Below are 21,217 nucleotides of genomic sequence, written 5' to 3'. Positions count from 1 at the left end.
GGAGTTTTTTAAAAGGGCATGTAAGGATAGGACAATGGCTTTAAACTGAAAGAGGTCAGGATTAGATTAGATATACAGAGGGAATTCGTCCCTGTGAGGGTGGTGAGGCACTGGCACAGGTTGCCCAAAGAAGCTGTGGATGCCCCATCCTGGGAAGGGTTCAAGGCCAGATTGAATGGGGCTTTGAGCAACCTGGTGAAGTGGAAGGTGTCCCTGCCTATGGCACAGGGAGTTAAAACTAGATGACATTTAAGGTCCCTTCCAACTAGTTCCATGTCATTCCATTTATTTATATAAGTAAACTGCCACATCACACTTTTTTGAAAGAAGCAATTGTTATTAATTTACCAGTGAAGTGTCTGAGTGCAGGGCTGTGGTACAATTGAAGAAAAGGTGTTACTTTCATCCTCTGTGTGATCAGAAGAAATTTTATTCCACACACCATTCAGTGCAGTCCAGTGGGCAGCCCAGGTCCACCCAGCCTACTATTCCATGCTTTGGATGAAGAGACATCTTTCCCACACCCCAACTGAAGAGCATGGGGGGACCGGAGACAAGCCTCTCACCACAAGTACCTACTCAGCCAGGTCCCCATAATCAGGCTGAGAGGCCAAATGTCAGTGTCTGGGCAAGAGCAAGGTGGAGGCTGTCACAAGCCCTGCTTCTGCAGCTACCCAGGGAGCAGCACAGGATTCACGAGGGTAGCAGGATCTGCAGCACACTTGGAGGGACATTTGGAGAGCATGTGTGAATCTGCACTCTGCTCTGCACACAGCTCCACACCTGCCAGCCAAGGCACCAGTGCAAGCCCTTACCACCTCTTGTCTACCTGTCCTAAAAGTTGGCATCCTTGGCCAGATGGATGGAACCAGAACCACTCTTGAGTTTGATAACAAGCATGGAGCATGAACTATTCTCAGCTGCTGTCCCACAGGGCTTTTACTAGCTAGGGATAACTTTTTGTGACTCAAGGAGGGCTGGTCTTGACAAGTGGTTTGATGCCAAAGCTATTAAAGCTGATGCTACCTTTGGACTGAAATGCAAGACAAGGAGTTTGATGCTAGATCTGAAAGAACTTTATGCTGCCTGCAACGAGTGCCTCCAGCTTCATCTGCTGGTGAGTCACTTAGGAGTGTCTAATTCCATGACTCTTAGGAAACGAAACTTCACCAACCAGCTCTTCTGTTTAGAACGGTGTGAGGGAGAATTCAAGGGCTTGGTTCCCTGCAGCCTGGTGCAAAACAGTGTCAGATGCTTCCTTTCCAATTTTGTAGTGTTTTCTAGCAAGCTTGCCCTAGTGTAGAGATTTGGCAGCTTGCAGGAAAACGGAATGGAACATGCTGTTATGCCACTGGAAATCCTGGATAAGGTATCCACCAAGCATAAGTCACTAGAGCCCCTGTATTTCATAGATAGTGAATAATTTCTCATACATAGTGATGGATGCTGTGATAGATAATACAGTGCAGCGTGTGTTACTGGACAGTACCAAAGTACTGTTCTGAGATCAGTGATTCTGGGTTTGCATCTTTCCCTTTCTTGTTCCTCCATTGCTATTCACATCTTCTGGCCCTGGAGAGCCTCTAGTCCTGCTCCCCTCCTCTCTCTTCTCCCATCCTGAGCCGAGGAGTCCCCCAGAGTGAGAGCATCATCAAGTGGGAGTGTAGGAAGGAGGATGAGCAAAAGAGAATTGTACCCCACTCTCCTTTTGTGGCTTCTGGTGCTCTTGAAGCTACTGTCTTGTCTCAGCCTTTGCCTGGGAAGGGCACTGTGTGCACTGGGGAGAGGTGTGAGGGCCAGTGTCAGCACAGCCTTGTTCAGCTGCAGGTTCAGGGGAAGTTTCAAGGGACTTGTGTAAATCCAATGGGCAAAGTGAGCTAGTGAGGAGCTAGTGTGCGGAAACAGAGGCCAAAAACCTCTGAATCCCACTGGCCTCAGCCTGAAAAGATTCTGAAGAACGATGATATGGTATTGACTCTGTGTGTGACTCCAGTAACACCTTTTTTTTTTCCCAGAGAAAAAGGAAATAAAATGAGGGGTCCTGCACTAATTTCAAAGTGGATGTCCTGAATCAGAGTGCACCAAAATCATTATTAGTAATATTAGTCCCACTGATTCCCGTCATGATCAGTTTAAAGTGAATATTTTCTATTAGCAGTGTGTTTCCATTCTGCAGAAGTAAAATCTACTTTTACCAAGTTGGATGTGCAGAGAAAATAAATTAAAATACCATTAGAAGAAGAATTAGTTAATAAAACAGTTAGCCTAGTGCTGAGGTTCTCAGTTTTAAAAGCAGCAGTACATTCATCTAAAATAGTGCCATGTGGATGCTTTACACTTTTTCTCACCACATTGTATTATTCCATCACTACTCACAGGTAAGTTGGTTTGTGTCTTCTTCATAGCATCTTACACAGAGTCTGGTCTCCAATGCCAAATGGTAACATTCCAGATTCATCTGTGTCACACTAAGTGTATGATATGATTTTTTTTCAGAAGAAAATTCTAGTGATGGAAAGGATTTCTCTGCAGGAAACCATTAATTTCTTTAAGCACCCTCCTAATCTACAGGATTTGAGTTACAGATCTGCTCTCCTCAGCCTGTGCCTTCACCAAACTATTGTCATGGGGCTGTGCTGTCCCTTGCAGGCACATGCTGTAGCCAGGAATGCAGGCAGAGTGAATCACAATAAATGAAGGGGTCTCTTTATGTATGCTATTAACTATTCCTGGCCAGTACTGGGATTAATAACTGTTATTATCATATCCTATTTTTAGGATTTCTTGCCCTTGCTATGAAATGCATGTAGACAACAGACTAGGTCCATAATCTGAGATTATGGTAAAGCTGAACTGATTTCCTCCTTCCTTTTTATTTTTGCTAGGTAAAATAGTTGGTCTTGTCTCAATAGGGCCAGGATTTCAACTGAAGATTGAGAGACCCAATGCAAGGTTCAGAGTACCCAAAGGGGTAACATCTTGGGAGCTGTCTGGATACTATTCTTTGCCCTTTCCTCTGACCAAACATGTCTCCATGTCTCCGTTATCTCTCTGTTAAAACAGGATTATTCTGCTAAACCCCTTTATTACCGGGCTTTGGAAAAGGCTGGAGAAAACTCTTGAAATATTGATGGAAAAACCATGGCACTTCTCACTTTCTAGAAATGTCCATATATAGCTAAATTTAGGCAGTCTCCAAGTGGATTTATTTATTCTAGTAGATTGCATGGTCTATGGCTTTCTCCAACACTACTCTGCTCCCCAGGTTTACATTCCTAGGGGCTGAATCCTGAAAAATCAGTTTTGAAGAACATTTTGTGACATATCTTGGCCAAAAAGTACAAGTCTCCCTGTCCTGGCTTTACAGCCTGTCTGTTGTCAGATTACCTAAAAGGATCTGAATCCACCACCACTGTTAGTGTTGCGCTGGCAGCAAGATGAAAGTAGCAATGTGCTTTGTGCAATAGGCACGCAACACATAGGTATACGTGCTACTGGTGATATGTAGCCCTTTTTAGCACATTTCTCCCAGTATTTATGTTGTTTAATGTATCTGTTAATTTTCAGAGAAAAAAGTGAGAGCTGGAGAAATTTTGCTCTTTGTGAGGAAATAGAAGCATGGCATTATGTCACCTTTTCCCAATCTCTTCATAGCTTTGCTGGAAGAGCACAGAGACAGTTTGGAACTCCTTGTTCCTGGCTGTTTGTACTCCTGCTGTCATCAGCAGTGATGCTAATCTGAGGGGTACTGCAGTTGCCAGAGTGCTTTGGTGAGCAGGGCAATTCCCCAGGGGTTTAGCTGACATTGGGGGTGTGTATAGTCCTCATGAAGGAGTACCACAGATGTGCCATACTCAAAGTTTGTTACTTACCTGACTCATGTTGAGGCTTGATGAAAATCCCACCTCCTTGCCAGGGCTGTTTATGATGGGGTGCCTGACAGCAGCCTGACTTTCTCCTTGCTCTGCCCTGACACAAAAGCCCTGTGTGAATTTCTGCACCCTGCAGAGAGTTGAGGATTGCCAACTTCCCAGAAAAGGACATTCTTACCATGCTGACAGAGCAGGGCTTCATCCTAGTAGAGATCCCTTTGGGAGATCCTCTCTTTCTTCTGGCAGCTAGCCAATGACACTTATGCCTTTGTCCCTGTCCCCATTTCCTCCCTGTGACTCTGGCTGGCCTCGTGCAACCTGCTCACCTGCTGTCTGAAATGACCTTTCTCCTGGGTGGTGTGTAACTCCAGCTTTCTGGGTTTTTTCTGCAAGATGCTGCCGTTTTTCTGGAGTGGGAAAACTCACTCATCAGCACCTGGATGAAGAGAGCAGCAAGCTGACCCACTGTTACACCTCTCATTTGCAGAGTGACTGCTGTGTCTGGTGGCTTCCAGTTACTAAGTGGCTTTCTTAGTGACTCCAAGAGTCTTTGCAAATTTGCCAATCCTGCTCTGGGGCTGGGCAGGGACAAGCACAGGCTGGGCAGTTCCACAAGCAGCAGGGCTCTGCACAGGGCGGTGCAGCTCTGTCTTTGCTGGCAGGACCAGCTCCTTCTCTCACTGTCAGTACTGAGGTAAACCTCGAGCAGCTCTGGCATCGGCACTCAGCCATTGCTGAGCAGAAAGGTCAGTGATGAGATTAGTGCCACCTGGACACAGCCCATGCCCAGTGGGCACCACTGGAGCCTCCCGGGGACCTGGCCTTGGGTATTGATCAGATCCAGGATGATAGTATGAGACAGGCTTTTTGGGGCTGCTTTCTCTCCCATTGAGCACACAGTTTCTCAATTTATCCCAATTAAAATAAAAAATAAGGATGATTGATTGAATAAAAAATATCGTGAGTATTATTTTAATCATAGAAATCAGCCTCAGCAGCAACATTTTGTAAACATGTGTCAAAAATAGGCTTCAGTCACCATGTTTGTGTATTACCGTGGCCTGGATTGCACTTGGCCTCCTTCCAGGAATCCACTTGATATCCATGAGAGATTCTAGCAGGGAGGGTATCCAGACTGTGCAGTGGCCACTGACACCACTCATTTGACCAAAGGGATTTTTTTCTTCCCTGTTCAAATGAGGGAGATATATTTTATATTTATGGTCAGCAATAGCTGAAGAAATGCTCCCTTGTTCGGCTGTTCTATGCGAGTCTAAAGAACTCTTGCAAGATGAAATTCAGCACCATGAAGCATTTGATTTTTAGGTGGTGTGACTCGACCTAAATACCACCTTATAAACCATAAATAACCTGTTCAATAACATTACAAATTTTGTGGTATCATGTTCCCATGGTGTGTCTTCAGGGTCATGCGGGTTTATTTTTGTGGTCATCTGACAGGATGACTAAATTCTTTGTCAAGATCTGGTTTGTAGGAGAGTCTTGTGTTTCCTGGTGGTAAGCTCTTACCGTGGGTTCCCAAATGTTCCAAATAATCAGTAAAGGGCAGGGAGAAATGAAACACAAAGTGGATAAATGTGCCACCTACCATCTATCACATATACATTATGGCCCATTCATGGCATGATAGGAGCCAAACCCTACTGATGTACAGACTTCTTCCTGCAGGATTCTCATCTCATCTCAGGAACTGACTGCACTTTACAACGTCCACAAAGGACCAGAACCTCTGCATAACAACCTAATCTCTCTTTTGGGGAGTGCAACTAGTAGTGGGCAAGTGATTCAAGGTGACTAGGAGGAGCACTTGTGTCTCAGCTCTCAGTTTGCTCTCCTCTACCACATCTGAAGGTCATCTCAACAGTGAAGAATTCCAAAAATGGAAATTGGGAATGATTTGTGCTTGCAAATTTCTAAATGTGGGAGTTTCACATTTCCAGGTGCAACTGCAGGTTTCCCTGCTACTTTGAGGAGGCTTGAAATAGACTCCTGAGGAAAAAAAAAACCCACACTGTCTTCTTTCCCACCCCTACCTGAACTGGGGGAATGCTGCTTAACCTGATGAGTCCAAAGCATGAGCTAGATTGAGAGGTGAGAAAATTATGTAAAGTGCTTGTGCTGGTGAAAGTCTGACAAAAGGAAACAACCCTGTTCTACTCAGAGAATGTGAAAGGTAAGAAAACAAGGCAGATGAAGTGATTTCATGTCAAAGTTTTCTCAGGGAAATGAATGGGACTTCAAACCTCTCCTACAGAGGGATTTAAACTTCTAATCTCAGAAATTTTAGTTTCTGTAAAGCATTGTGATAAGGACATAAAGAAGGAGAATTCTCCCCCAAGTAAAATGTTCCTCCGTCAATAGGCAATGAATACAGTGGGATCCAACAAGGAAATCAATCCATTGTGAGACTTCACACCAATGAGTGAAATGGGTTTTTCTGCTGGGTTTGGATTTTGGCTTTTTTTTGTTGTTTTTTTGTAGGTTGGGGGTTTTTGCTGTTCTGCATTTTTTTAATGTCTGCATGGGTACTTCTGTGTCCTTTAAAAAGGCCACTCCTTCAAACAGACTTGACCTGACAGTGAAAGCAAGCCAGTAACTTTTCTTAGCTCAAGGTCTAAATGTTGCCAAGAGATAAACTATTTATAAGCTTAACACCTGACTAGGTGCTAAATAGCTCCAGCTGATAAAGCTTTTGGTGCAAAATTATCACTCCAGATTAAGACTGGAAACCCAAAGACCTGGAGTGCTAGAAAGGATTCAGGTAGGATTTAAGATGCATTTAAAAAGGTGTATTTACTGTATCTTCTCTAAGGTTGTGTAATTCAGCAGAATTATAGAGTTTGATAATGATAAACAAGTCTTTTACCTGTATGTAAACAACACAACAGGGAATTTATTTGAAAGAAAATCACCTAAGTGCTTTAATATGGCATTAAAACACAAATGGGTTTATCTACACCCAAGGAGCCTTCTGTGAGCTGGATCTGTGTTTAACAGCCTCCACTGGATGGTGGCCCCTTCATTCTAAAATAAATATTCCCCTGACCGTAGTGTTTGTTATAAAAGCAAGAGAAAAAAATATCAAAGCTTGTTGTACTGATTTGCTTGTTTGGAGAAGCTGACAGAGCATAGTTGACCTTAGACATGGTGGGGAGGGGGTCAGGGAGCAGGACTGTTTTCATTTTATAGCATAATAAAAGTTTCAACATATGACAACCCTCTTGCATGGGGCTACAGGGGTCACAACCAATTTGCTGAAAAACACTCAACAATAAAACAGTCTGGAGCCTCTTCTACTGCAGCTCTAATCCCCTTATAAAGAAGTGGAGATAATCAGACTGTGTCACTCACAAAAGGGCAGAAGTAGAATTTCAGGGCTGTCTCACATCCTCATTGCTCCCATCCAAGCATGTGGTGCAGAGCCATTTCAGGGCAAGATTCACAGACGCCTGGAGCAAGGGAATCCAACCATAGTCAAAACCCAAGCCCTGGGGCCTGAGGATGTGTATGCGTGGTCTGAGAAAAGTGCTGAGCAAGGCCATATATAGGTTGCAATTTGTCCAGGCAGTTTTCTTCAGGTTGGCCCCACCTGAGTGTGTATGGTTGTGTGGAGCCAGGAACAAAACAGAACAATGGAAATGGGCAACAAGGAGGTCAGGAGGTTCAGGATGCTTATAGTCACTTTGAGTCCAGTCTGTGCTTGGAGGGATAATGTGGTATAGTCGTCCAAGCACCACTGCCCACTTCTGCAGGCTCAGCACACCTGCTGCCTGTTGTAAATGGTTGAAGTTGCAGGTCTAAGGGCTTCCTGTACAAGAGGCATGCTGTAGAGCCCACTTTCAAAAGCAAGCTCAACAAGGCAGAAATGAAACAGACTCTTTGTGAATCCTTTCAGCAACTTCATGTCATCTTGGGTCCAACCCAATTCCTGAGTGGACATCATCAATTAATTGTGGTAATGCTGCTGAGCTGCTCTATGCAGTCCTGTCTTACTTTCTTCCCAAGCACTGTCGTATTGGTAAACTGAGGGATTCTGCCCCTTGTGCTGGTATCAGCTGGAGGAGTTTGTGCTCCTAGTTCCCAGCCATGAGGCAATGCAGATCTCAGGGTCAAATTGGGTTGCTGCTATTATTGAAGGGATCTGTCTCTCTCACCCCCTACCTGCCCCTTGGCTGTGCTGACCAGGCACAGAGGCTCAGCCCATAAAGTGGGTCTGACTCGCTCCCTGCTGTTCCTGCCATCAGCTGCACATCAGCTACCACAGCACTGCACAGCTGATTGCTGGTAACCAGACCCAGCTCAGGAGCAAACCGAGCAGTGCCAGTTGCTGTTATTACAGTAAAGGAGACAGCAGGTGCCTTAGAGTAACACTGTCAGGCAATTTGACACTTTTTCAGCAGGAAATCCTTCATATACTTTGTATTTAGCAATTTTCCTCTCTAGCTGTTGCAGCCTGCAAAGAAAATGGAGAAACACACAAGACAATTCTAGAAGTCAGTTCAAACAGTAAGAATGAAAGGTGTTAAAGGGACCTTTTAGTGTCAAAGGAGCTTTTAATCATGTTATGCCTCATGAAGAGAATTTCTGTGATGTTGAAGGAGTATATAAAACAACTATCCTTTGAGGGGGAAAATCCAGCCATTCTGACAGTTCAGTATCCCCGTGGTCTGAAAAAATAGTAATAATTTCAATAATCATAATAATAATAGCAAGTATTAATGTTCTGTGGTACTAGACATTTACTAGATCTACTCCCCAATACTGCATGCAGTGTGCCCAAAAGGCTGCCTCGGAGCACACAGGTGCAGTAGGGAGCTCTGAGCAGAGAGCCTGGAACAACGGGAACTTAGCTGGCTCACCACTCCTGAGAAAATATCCCAGAGTGGATACCACTGCTTTCTATAAATAAAGCAAGGGCATCACATCAGGGAGAATGGAGAGCCAGCTGAGCTAAGGGATAGAGTTGGCAGCAAAAGAAATAAAGGACCACGAGTCAATTAAAAAAACACTTGTAATCAGTGGAAAGAGGTTTTGAAAAATATGTTACTGGGTGTAACAGGAGCTTGGGTTAAAGTCATGTTGGACACCATCCCTTTGCATCCTATCCTTGCAAGTTACAGCCTCTTGAAAGCCCTGTAATGTTGGGTGTGCCTAAATCACTCAGCACTCCCCCACAGGCATCAGGAGCCTCTGGGGAGCTGCAGGCCCTGTGTCACCACATGCCCAGCACTACTCAGGATGAGCAGCTACATTCATTGCTCATCCCTGAGCCCCATCAAAGGTGGTTGATCACCAGCTGATATCCTGGGGGTTAAACCTGGAGGGCTTCTCATCATGGTCAAAAGCCACTACTGTACTTAAATCATGACTAGAGGAGGGGGAGAAAGTGCTCCACCACCCACATTATTTAGGCAGCTGTTTTATTGATAAATAGGATAGATAACAGCTTAGTTCCTGCTGACTGCAAAAGGAACCTGAGCCCCCAAATTTCAAGCCTCTTTTTGGTTGAAATCAGCATTTTTCTTGTCCAGCTCAGCTGTTCTTGGAGCCTTTTTTTGTGTTTCGCCCAGATTTCCTCATTCCTTTTTGATGGGTCTCATTATATTCTGTATGAGGATTGTGCCTAATGTTTATTTACATCAGGGGACAAAACCTAAAAATGCAATGAGTCCCTTTTAGTACCTTGCTCCTATTACCAATACTGCAACATCATGGTAATTTATTTTACTAACAGAATGGATAAACAACGACCATGCAGGAGGTCAGATGAGACCGTGTGCAGTCAGAGGCAGCCCTATGTTACAGTCTGATATTGTGGCAGAGTGAGCTTAGCACTACCTGATTCTCAGTTTTCAAGCTCTGCTGCCAGTTTATTTTTCTCTCCCTCTGTCATTTCATTAAATTATGTTTCTGCTCTGTAGTTTGTGCTGCCTAATTTCCTTTTCCCACTGTTGGTCTTAAAAAACTTACAAAAATAAAAGCTTGATTCTGGCACAAGACAAATTAAATGTTGCATTTAACAGGTGAATGAGGAACCATCTTTTCTTTCAATGATATTCCTAGTTACAGACTTTTTGTTGAGACATCCTGATTAATTATTTGGACAAGTCATAAGTTCAGTGATGCCAATGCAAATTAAAAGGGAATCGGTTGCATTTGTTGGTGTTATAATCAGGTTAGTTAGAAGAGGGCAGGATGCATCTACTTGTCTCTAGGACATTTGCCCTGAGCATACTCAATGCAGTGATGGCTTGAAAAGATCTTAAAACAATTCTGAATTGATAACAGGGAAGTTTAATATTCTGATTTTTTTATAGATTGATTGATTGGTTTCAGAAGCAAGTACAGATTTGAAGATCTTATAGGGCAAGGTCATTTCAGTATTTTTTTGTTATTTCAACATATCTTTTAGGTTCAATATTAAGTTAAATGGAAATGTAGCATTAAATCTGATGTATTTTATTAGATTTTGTTTTTAAAATAAATATTACACTGCATGTTTGGAAACAACTCAAGAATTTGCTTCTGGAATCAGACCTTGCATGAAAAAAACCAGCTTGCAGTGGTAAGATTTTTTTTTCCTAATACAGATTAGGTCAGTTTGTCATAACATGGTGCTAAATAATGGCAAGATTTTGGGTTCTGTATGGGCCATTCTCTTAACAGTTGGACTTGATGACCCTTGTGGATCCTTTCCAACTCAGAATATTTTGTGATTCTTGATTCTGTGATCCTGATAGAAAGCAATGATACATGTGCATTGCCATGGCATACAACCACACAGCTCTGCCTAATAGTGCATGATAGCAAAGGTGAGGAAGGATTGTGCTGAGACAAAGAAAGGAGTCTCTTCTATTGCTTTGGCATCAGCAGTTTTAATGCCAAAGGGGTTTTGGTCTGAGTGTTTACAAAGGTGGCTCTACTTTGAGATGTTCTGCATATAAAATGAATGGGTGTTTTTATAAGAATTTCTATCCCTGTGGGCAGAGCTCCTTATGAAGACAAAATGGACTAAATTCAGACTGAGGGAATATGAAACACACCTGTCCAGCTTCCTGACAAGCTGGTGCAAAGATTATACTTTAGGATTGCACACAGGTGCCAGGCAGCCAATACATGACATGACATTGCACAATGAAGAAAAGTGAAGTTTCCAACAGAAGGATTCAACACAGAAATTATCAACATAACAGCCTTGGTATTGAAATTTGCTTTAACATCACTGTTGAACTCCAAAGATTTGAAATTTTATAGATCTGCAAGCCCAGGTCCTGATAGGCAAGACTGACATGTATTTATCAGTATAATCCAGCGTGACGGTCTTTGGAGTGGATCTTTCTGTATGGATGGATGCTGAACAGCTCCTGAAGATTTTCTTCAAATGAAATGTTTGTTTTACCACCTCTGCAGAGATTTATTCCTTGGGCATGATGGCTGGAATATCTGAGAAAGTACCTGGTCTCATAGGGTTTATGAAAAGGAAAATGAGACAGGGGCCCAGCTACAGATTTTCCACTGGGCACAGAATCTATACCAAGATTGGTGCTGTACAAAATATCTTAGGTGATCTTATGCACTTCATGCTTTTCACAGTTATAAAGTTTGGAAGTCTGGAGTGTTTTAATACTGCGGATGAGTGTCTTTGAAGGCAAACTGTAAGCCAATGGTCTTGAAATGTGCAAAACTATTGGGCATGTCTGGTATGTTGCTGATCCTTTTTGAGAGATACTCTGTTGGAAAGAACTGTTGCAAACACGTGGGAAGGACTGTGCCTCTTGAACCTTTTGCACCATTTTGAGAAGGCTGATGGACAAATCAGCTCAATGTAAGCAGTAAGGAGGTAGGTTTGTGAAGCAACTTAGAGCAGATCAATGCATATATTTGTCACAGCTCTGTGCTGTGTAAATAGATATCACAGTGGTGGGCACACTGTGTCTGAGGGATGGATTAGATGGACTCAGTGCATGAGCAGCAGCTGCACATACTCAGTTTCCCAGGTCTGGCCTAAGCTTCTCTGGGGCTGAGTCAATCAGCTGTGCACATATGTGTCCTATTATGCATGATGTTGTCCTCTCTTTTTATTTTTATTCACTCCATATTATTCTCTATAAATTCTGATTTTTTCAATGATGATCACCTCATTCTACAATCTCTCTTCCCGATGTTGCAAAACAGACTTAACTTCAGTCAATGCCTACTGACATCATTCCAGTTTGCTTTAAAGTTCTGGGATGCCGCTCATAAATGTACAACACTAGGTATACAGATAGCGTGTACAGTAGTCTTTATGTGTACAGGAAAGTTGCTACTCAGTCACTCTGCTGAGCAGAAAGGGGCTGCAGAGACACACATTCCTGGCCACAGCCACAGACCCTGCTCCCCCAGCAGCCTCAGCCATGGCCAGGCAGAGATGGTGGCCAGGTGATCAGAAACCTCAAGGCCTACCAGGCAAATATTTCTTCTGCATGACCTGCAAAGTCATGCTAACACCCTTATCTGGGAAAATGTCCCTTCCTTACTGAGTGCAAGACCTTGGGGGAATTTTCAGCCTGAAAGCTTCTAAATCAACTGCAAAAAATGTAATATAATCAGTTCCAAAGACAGCTTCAAAATAAAATGCCACAAATAGAACTGGAGGATTTGGGTTAGATTTCTTTGATTTTTCAGAAGGTGTTTGGCTTTCTTGATGCTGTCCTTTTTTCACACAGTTTTTAGTCCTCTCTTTGCATCTGTGGTGCAATTGTGCATATTTACTGCAGCATGTGCAGAGCTACAAAAATTCTATTTCTTTTTAAAATCTTCCTCCCAATGGAAGTTGTCTCAGCAGTATTTTGTTTAATTTGCACAGCAAAACATGTTTTTCCTGCATGAAACAAGTGAGAGGTGCAGATCCCATGCTTACGTATGGTTTATGCCATTTTAGTTATATGGAATAATAGCTTTATTGTCATGTAATTTCATTTGGTTCTCTGATAATATGCAGACTGTGCTGCTAACCTTCCTGATGATCTTTTCCTTAGGAGACTTAGCCAGTACAGAATTTTGATCTATGCACTCAAGGTGGTAGAGAAACAGAAACATATACTCCCGACAATAAACTTTTTCCTGCTTACTGCAATTTAGCCTAACCACCTGCAGAATGTGCACCTGTTTCTTATATTTCATTGGTGCCTGGTTCAGAGAGAGTGGTAGGCTCTGTGCATCAGGTCCTTTCCAGGTGTATTTGCAATTGTGAATGTCAGTAAATTACCCTGAACCATATAGGATCAGCAAAGTTACTTATTTACTCACCTCAAAAGAGCTGGAAGTCTTTTTGCCAGTTTCTTATTCAACACAGGATATTGATCTGGAGCTCAAAAAGAAAAAACTGTTAATGTGTCATGAGAAATTCGTATTGCAAGTCAGTGTGCACCATTTGTGTGTTATTTCACAGATCTGAGGCACAGTTTTAAAAATCTCACGATGGAACATCTGCCTCTCCCTGAAGTAATTGTTATGCTCTTAGGCCTCAGCACCACTTGGAAGCAAGTACAGTTCCACTAAAAATATCAGGAAGGTACTGATTTATAGTACCTAGGGATCTGCTTGTTCTTTACATAAATAAATGCAAAAATCTGTGTTCTCTACCCTTATTTGTCAGTTTTCCAGCAAGGACAGATGGAAATTGTCTGGAAGTAGAGTTTTAACTATATGAACAATTTCTTATAGGAAGAAAGCTGGAGAAAGCCCATATCTTCTGCATTATTTTCCCCAGCTATTCTCTTGTCACATTAATTAAAAACACAATAAATACCTGTAATGGATATCTCAGGTAAAGGACTTCAGTCTTTATCCAAGTACAGCAGCTTTGTAGTAAAATCTGTTCATATGCACATATACATACAAAGAGAGTCCTTATTCATGTGCCTCCTGACAGAGGGTCAGAAGACAATAATAGTTTTACATGAATTACAAAACCTAATTACTCTGGGGAAAGAAAGTTTAGTGATGCCTGGTTGATCTATTTTCTCTTTACATATTTATGTGTGCTATTTCTAACATATTATGAGACCTTCAGGGGTTTTGTCTGATGGTTTTGTCCTCACTTACTCCAGTGTGACTCCATCAGCTTCCCTGTTACTGAACCAATACACCTGAGCATACCACTAAACAAATATTAATTTCCATGCTCTGTTACACAGATGTGATGCAGAGCAGAAGTAAACTGATCCTCAGGCCAAACATGTGGTATGGATTGTTATTACAAAGATCAGTAATGAGGACAACACCCTTCAGTTACTCCAGTGGTTTCTGATAAATCCTCCTTTTTCCTCCTCTGTAAAAAATAAAAATACTATTAAACCCTTCATTCCTCTTCATATCCTAAGCAGTGAACCAATAACCACAGATGTTTCATAGAACTGGTGAAAATTTACACCATCAATCATCTTTTTTTTGAGATAGGAAGGAGTGCTTTCACTTTTGCCAGATACAAATGTCCCAAGATCTGCTGCTGCCATGTGCTCCACAGGCTGCCCCAGTGAATCATCTGGAATATTCATTATGACCTGCTGCCTGAAAAAGTGAAGGTGCATGCATGAGGTTTTGGATTTTTTTTTCTTTGGGTATGTTTTAAAGCTAACCACAGCTTCCTGTGCAAACTGAACTCTGTGTTTCCAGCATACCCCAGTGTCATTTCCGAGTGACTCAGATCTGGGCTGGTGTTTGCAGCCTGGCGTTCTCCTCAGGCCTGACCCACAGAGCCAGCATGCACCAGGGAGTGAGGTCCCTGCTCCTGGTGTTCCAACCATGTGCAGGTCTTCACTGGTACACAGCAAGAGCTTGTCAGAAGCTTGACAACAATAGCACAGGAATGTGCTGCTTGAGGCTCTGGGACTCATTGTTTCAAAATGTCAAGGAGATAAATAATTTAGCAAGATTCATATTTGGGTTCAGTGTTATCTGAAAACAAGACTATTGATGACTAAACAATCAAAAAAATATTGGAAAGGTTGCAAAGTGACAAGGTTTTAAGATTTAAGCCAATCATCATGAACTGGCAGGATGTCTCTGAGGGGAACTGTTTATCCTGAACAAAGTTTTTTGCAAATGCTCCCAAACTACCACTGTTAGGGTCAGTCTACAGGGTCCACTTAAGCTGACCACTGGCCTGATTGATTTTTGGGTGCCAAACCACAGAAAATAAGATTATATCAGAGGTTAATCCATGACACATAGTAGTGACCACAACTGATGTGACAGACATGATGTACAATTGCAGCAGAGAAAGCAAAACCATTTTATTGAAAAATAGAATGTGTCAACCAAGAAATGACTCAGTCTTTGCAGCATTTCAGAGAAAATATCTTTGGCATCCTGCATGCACCCATTTCACTCATATATATAATGTGAATAGTTTAAGACACCTTACCTAGTCTCACAATCTCAGGTCAAAAGGGAATCACTCATTAAAGGAAAATATGATGAACTTGATTTAAGCACTTTCGAAAGGTACTGTGTTGGCATGCCTGTGTTTGGTATCCAGAGAGCAAGTACAAAGTAGATGGATGCATTTCCCTACACTGATGTGGTGTTGTTCCTTGCTCTGGTCCCAGAGAATTGTCCCACCTGAGGAGACCAGGCAGTACCCACCACAGCCCAGGATGTGATAGATCATCCTGTCCCCAGACTGAGCCTGCACAAGCTCTCATCAGCTCCTGGGCAACTCTCAAGTACTGCACCCTTCATTTGGGCTGGACCAGCATGACCCAGGGAACTGTCTGTATCCCACTTGTAGTGCCATGAAACAAAACTCTTTCCCTTCTCAGCTACCACCGGCACTCCCCCAGTGCTTGCTCAGCAGCCCTGCATGCTGCCCACGTGCTCTCCTCGGTGTACCCTGATCCCCAGCTGACTTGCACAGCTGTTGGCCTCTCCATTTGATGGTCAGCAGTATTCAGGATTTTGTCTTACCCTGGTGACCTGTCCTCTGCAGGTCATTAACCATCGTTACCCACGGGTAATGATGTCTTCCTCAGCAAGGAGCCACGGAGGCTGCCAGCTCCTGTAACCAGAGGAGAGCATCATGGCCATCGCCCACACATGGCTGAGGCACCTGTAGCCCCATCAAACAACGCCTGGTGAAAACACCCTAACCTGTCCTTATCAGCAGGGTGGGTCTAGATAAATGCCAAAGAACAGAAGTGTGGCCAGCTCAACTGCAGAAATTACATTCTGCTTATTGTTACAGCTCTCAGTGACATCAAAGCAGCTTGGCTGAAGCTCTGCTCTTTACTCCAGCTCTCATCTGTGCTTTTGTGCTGTTCTCATCTTATCTATAAAGGTGTTAAACAGATTTTCCATCTCACTTTGTGGTTTTGACGCTTGTAAAACATGTGTGGTTTTTCCTGGAGCTATGATCTCCAAACACAGCTCAAGAAGATAATGCTTAGTTTGGAGATCTGGGTCTACCTGACTCAGCCACATTGATAGGAGTTGCGTAGCCCTGTTTGTATATAGCAAGCTAATTTTTTACTGTGAAAGAATCGTTCCTCTTTTAGGCTTAAGGTGAGAGTTTTAACATTTAACTCTGCTCGAAGGAATGAGTGATCTCTCACTTCAGTGGCAAAAAAACTCTTCATTATTTCACTCTAATTTACTTATTCACTTGAATATTTAAGATTATCTGGACTGTCATACTTATATTACAATGAAACTGCACTTAGTACTTGATTTAAAAAAAAAAAAAAGCTAAGCAAGAACAGAAACAGGAAAATATTTTTCTGTCTTCTTAGTTTTAGTAATATCTTTATCCAGAATATACTTGTGACTCTTACTATTGCACTGTCTGCTTACCAGCTCAGTAGACAGAGTACAGAAGTCTGCTGAGTTAGGTAAGTGTACAGTTATTTTTAACCGAGTTGAACATTACATGTTCATATGGCATGTTGTGCAACAGATATACACTGGTGTCCTGACATTCTGTCCAGACACTTATTCTAAATTTAGCTCTAAATTTAACCTGAGATGTAGGGCAAATAATTAAATGTCAGCATTATGAATAAAATCTCTTGCTTTGTGATTTGAACTTAAAGGAAGCATAAACCCCTGCCCCTCTCTTGTTGCATGCTCAGTCAGTGCAGGACAAAGAAGCTTTCTCCATGGCAATATAAAGGACAGCTTATTTGACCAGGGCTTCAGGGATTGTATTTATTGCATACAAAATTTTCAGCACGCAAAACCAGCACTGGGTAAATAGAGGGGGTGGTGCAGTGTCCTTTAGCACAGCCTATTCTGGAGCCTCTGCTGCTCTTGTCTGCACACAACCATCCATGTACCAGGCCTTGACACCTCATCAGGGGAGTGGACCAGCATAGCAGAAGCAATGTGGAAGACAGCTTGTTCCCTTGCTTTCAGTCTCTGAGTGCCATGGCAGCAGTCGCTTCCCGCTGACTTGGTCAGAAGCAACCTCCATCCCAAGCCAGGCTGGATCCCACCTTTCTAGAGCCCAGCCCATGCACCTCTCCCATGGGGCTGTGCACAGGAGAGTCCTGCTCTGCCTTGCTCTGCTAGTACCTGCCTTAGCTTCTCTCCAAGCCTATAGGGAGCTGTAACTCCTTGGACTTCATTGTGGTAAAAGTTATGGACATTACTGCAAGCTGCTGAATTTAGGCAGGAACATTTCTTTTGTTTTTGAGGTCTGTTTATCTGTGGCAAGAGTAAAGCAAGGACAGATCCATATGCAGAAAGCCTCTCTTGTTGTTGCAGGAAGGGGAGCAATGCAATAGGTCTTATTGCATACAGGAGGCACAGTAGCTAGAAACAAATCAGTCTGAAAGGAATTAGAGGGTACCACAGAGAAGCTTCAAAAGAGATTTTGTTAATAAACTATCCTAAGAGACTGAATGGAGAGGTAAACAGCCATGGCATATATCCAAGGATTCCTTTTAAAAACCTATGAAAAAGTTGTTTTCCATAAAAATTGTTTTCATTTTTCCATCAATTTGGAGACACTCTTTTTCCCAAGACCTTTGCTATTCACAGAAGTTTGTGTCTCAGGTTGCCATTCCCATCCTCCTGCTCCCCTGCAGGAGCCTCAGAGCCCTGGGACTTCAGTAATATCTCTGAATTTTGTGGATTTTGTAAAGGTCAAAGTAAAGGCAAGTCTTTCATTAGAATTCTTACTAACATACATTATAACATAAGATAAATGATATTTGCACAGCAAAGAGAACTAAATGATAATGTTTGTGATTTCCCTCTTCCTCCAAGGAACATGTATTTGTTTATACAGTCTTTGGGTTGTGTTCACTTCCTATTAGATTTTCACGTTCCCTCTGACTGATTCTTCTTTCAGGTTGAGTCAGTGGATGTGACCTTATGGTGACATTTGCAGAGTGGCATTGACTGTAATAGCTGTACACTCTTACAAAACTCTCTGGCAGGGCTGAGTCATCAGACATCTGAATGTGGTCTTAGGACCTGGACATTGGGTCTTCCCCTTTGTGGTCACGTCACATTTCCAGAGGAGTGAAGACTTTATTTTGATTAGGCTTCAAAGGGACAAATTTTCTGTGAGGAGCCACTGTACAGAGATGTAAGTCATACACTGAGCCAAAGTCCACCCTGATTCAGGGTGTGTGTCAGCAACCATTGAAGTTGGTTAAATTCCTCCTGAAAGGGGAATTATAATCTTGGTAGAGTGATCTCAAAACAGCTACATCTTTCCAGCAAAGCAGTATTTAGGCAGCAAAGTTAGTATGGAATAATGTATATCATATTCATTACCCCTGGGCATGCGTGACATCCTGCACCTTTTCCCATACAAGTTTCTCTGGCTCCTTGCCTCTCTCAGGGTATTGTGGCCAAAGCAATCATTAGTTCTTGCAAAGGAAATTGAAACCATCTTTTCTTGTGGGAGTTCCTATATTCTCGTTATTTGAATGTGGGTTGTGTAGCAGGAGGCACAGGAGAGGCGCTTGTGGTTCTGGTGTTCGCATTTAATCTTTGGGGCTGTCTGATGGAGGCACAGCATGGCAACACTAAATGCAAAGCTCTGCTCACTGGATATATGGTAAAGGATGCGTACTCTAGATCTGTGCTCTCTATGGAAATGTGCCACTCAAAATACCTTGCTGTCTTTCTGCAGTAAAAAATTCAGACCAGATCTAAGTAATAAGACAACAGTTACAGGTAACTGGTGCACAAATAGATACGCTGTCCTGAGGTAAAGTGTTATGAAGATTTTCTGTCCAAGAACTATTACTGTCAGAACTAGTCAGTACTTTATTCCTTTCAGAACAGCCACACATTTGCCAAGTGTTTGGATGCAGTAGAATTAGTCGTGACTGGTAGATACAGGCTGTGGAAGACTGTTTGTGTTGATGTCCATTCTCACCTGCACTTCATCACACATCTGTAGCAGCTCTGCACACAGAATGAGGAAGTAACAAGCTCACTGGTCTCCTGGGAGGCACAAACTTTATTTTTTCCTCCAGCCTCAGCTGCCAGATTCAGCTGTGTAGCTTGGTAGAGCTGAAGGGCTTAATAGTGATGACAGGCTAATTAATTCAAACTAATGGAAGTAGAGACAAAGGAAAGAAATTTTAAATGTGCTATCCTGACCTGGCTTCTTCTGGTTATTTTGAAGAAATATGAAGGAGAAAACCATCTTTCTGATTATTTTGCCATTTGTTTTCACATGGTCATCCTTCTTTTCTCCTCCTAGATTCAAATCTCTTCTACTGTGCCTTGTTTTTGAGACCCTAGCTGACTCTCCTCCATCAGCATGAGTTGGCCATTTCCATCATTTCTATTTAAAGGAAGTGAACAGATCTAATATGCAGTGTCTGAGTTTAAAATCTGTTCCAGAAAACAGTGTAAATTCATATTCATTTTCAGGTGACATACATATATACATACATATTCATTTTTGCAGGTGACATTTGTAATCTATTGAAATGTCTCAGGGTCAAGCTGAAAATGCAGATCTGTAACTTTGCATGCCCCAGGGGAAATATTAGCCAATCTGATGCAATGCTAATAAATCATGATTGTTATTATTATGCTTTGGTTGTGTTGTAATAAAGCCACAATATCATTGCATCGGGAAAAAAAAATCAACCCCCTAATGTATGATTTCATTTCTGTATAGTATTATTTCTGTAATTAAAATTCAAATTTATATGAGGCTGTCCTCTGAGGATTTCACAGATACTAATTAAATAAGGTCTTATTCAGCAGTCTCTATCCATATAAGTAGTCCTGTTGGCTTCCCATCTGCAAGGAATTTTGGACTGTTCTCTGAAGTTAATGCATTTGATTATTTCCACTTCACTAATGTAGAAAATGATACACAGAGGAGTTAAATGATTTACTCAAGACAAAAGAGAGAGTTAATGGTATCTGAAAATAGATCTTCTGAAGCAGAGTCCCGTGCTTTTATTGGAAAATAGTGCATCAGCATTCATAGCAGCTTCAAATACATCAAGGGTGCACAGATTTTTGCAAGGAAGCCCAGAAACGTGGGAGGGAAGGCAACTGCAGTGTGCTTGCTGTGAATGGCATGGGGAGCCACCTGCAATGTTCACAGCCCATGGGACCTTCAGCCCCAATGTCTTTTCATAATCACACAGGCCATCCTGGGAAACTCAGACGCCTTTGCTTTTGCAAAGCATGAACCTGCATCACCGTATGAGCAATTTTTCTTGAGTTCAGTGATCAAGGGTGAGAGATTGCCAAAAAGGAAGCAGAAGGGTTAAATGTGGGAGATACCCTTGGTTTTAAGCCAAGGCTAATTACAATCTTGAAACAGTACCAAGGAAAAAAGCACTGGGTGCTGTTTAAAAGTCACAGAGGGTTGGCTGACATCTTGTCAAGGGCGTAAGAGTTTCTCACACTTGGTGATGACATCCAGAGCTCCTTTGTCTGTCACAGTAACTGCTGGATGACTTTAATTTTGGACAAAACAGTCCCAGCACTAGTTATGACAGGCAGATAGTTTTGCAGACAGCAGGGAAGGAAGGTGTGCCAGGTATTCACCATGATGTCATGCTGGAGCAAGATGGATTCAGGAGCAAGCATGGAGAGAATGATGCTGGTCTAAAGACTAAAACAAAGCAGATGAGTTGAAAGGAATCATACATTAATGGGTGATATGGTCTTGCTATGTTTCTTCTCTCCAAGATTGCTCTTGCTAAGCCTTAGATGTGGGTGTTCATGCATTGACAGGGTGCCTACAAGTGAACCTCAGCCTCTACAAGGTACTCAGAAAGGATTCCAGATCCACTTCCATCTAGGCTTTATTCTTGGTATATGCAATGTTTTGACATGGGAATGAGTGCAAC

General features: G+C 42.4%; 1 protein-coding gene across 1 annotated transcript in view; it reads left to right on the top strand.

Moving 5' to 3' along the window:
- Nucleotides 1-6,578: 6,578 nt before the first annotated feature.
- The window catches only part of ASB2 (ankyrin repeat and SOCS box containing 2), a 44,953-nt gene continuing 30,314 nt past the window's right edge, over nt 6,579-21,217 (top strand). The window contains exon 1 of the mRNA XM_058829870.1: nt 6,579-6,654. The gene's annotated coding sequence lies outside the window, so the exon portion shown is untranslated. The remainder of the gene's footprint in view (nt 6,655-21,217) is intronic.

This window comes from Poecile atricapillus, chromosome 1 (genome assembly GCF_030490865.1).
Source record: "Poecile atricapillus isolate bPoeAtr1 chromosome 1, bPoeAtr1.hap1, whole genome shotgun sequence".
Taxonomy (NCBI): Eukaryota; Metazoa; Chordata; class Aves; order Passeriformes; family Paridae; genus Poecile; species Poecile atricapillus.
This window is presented reverse-complemented; position numbering and strand designations above follow the sequence as displayed.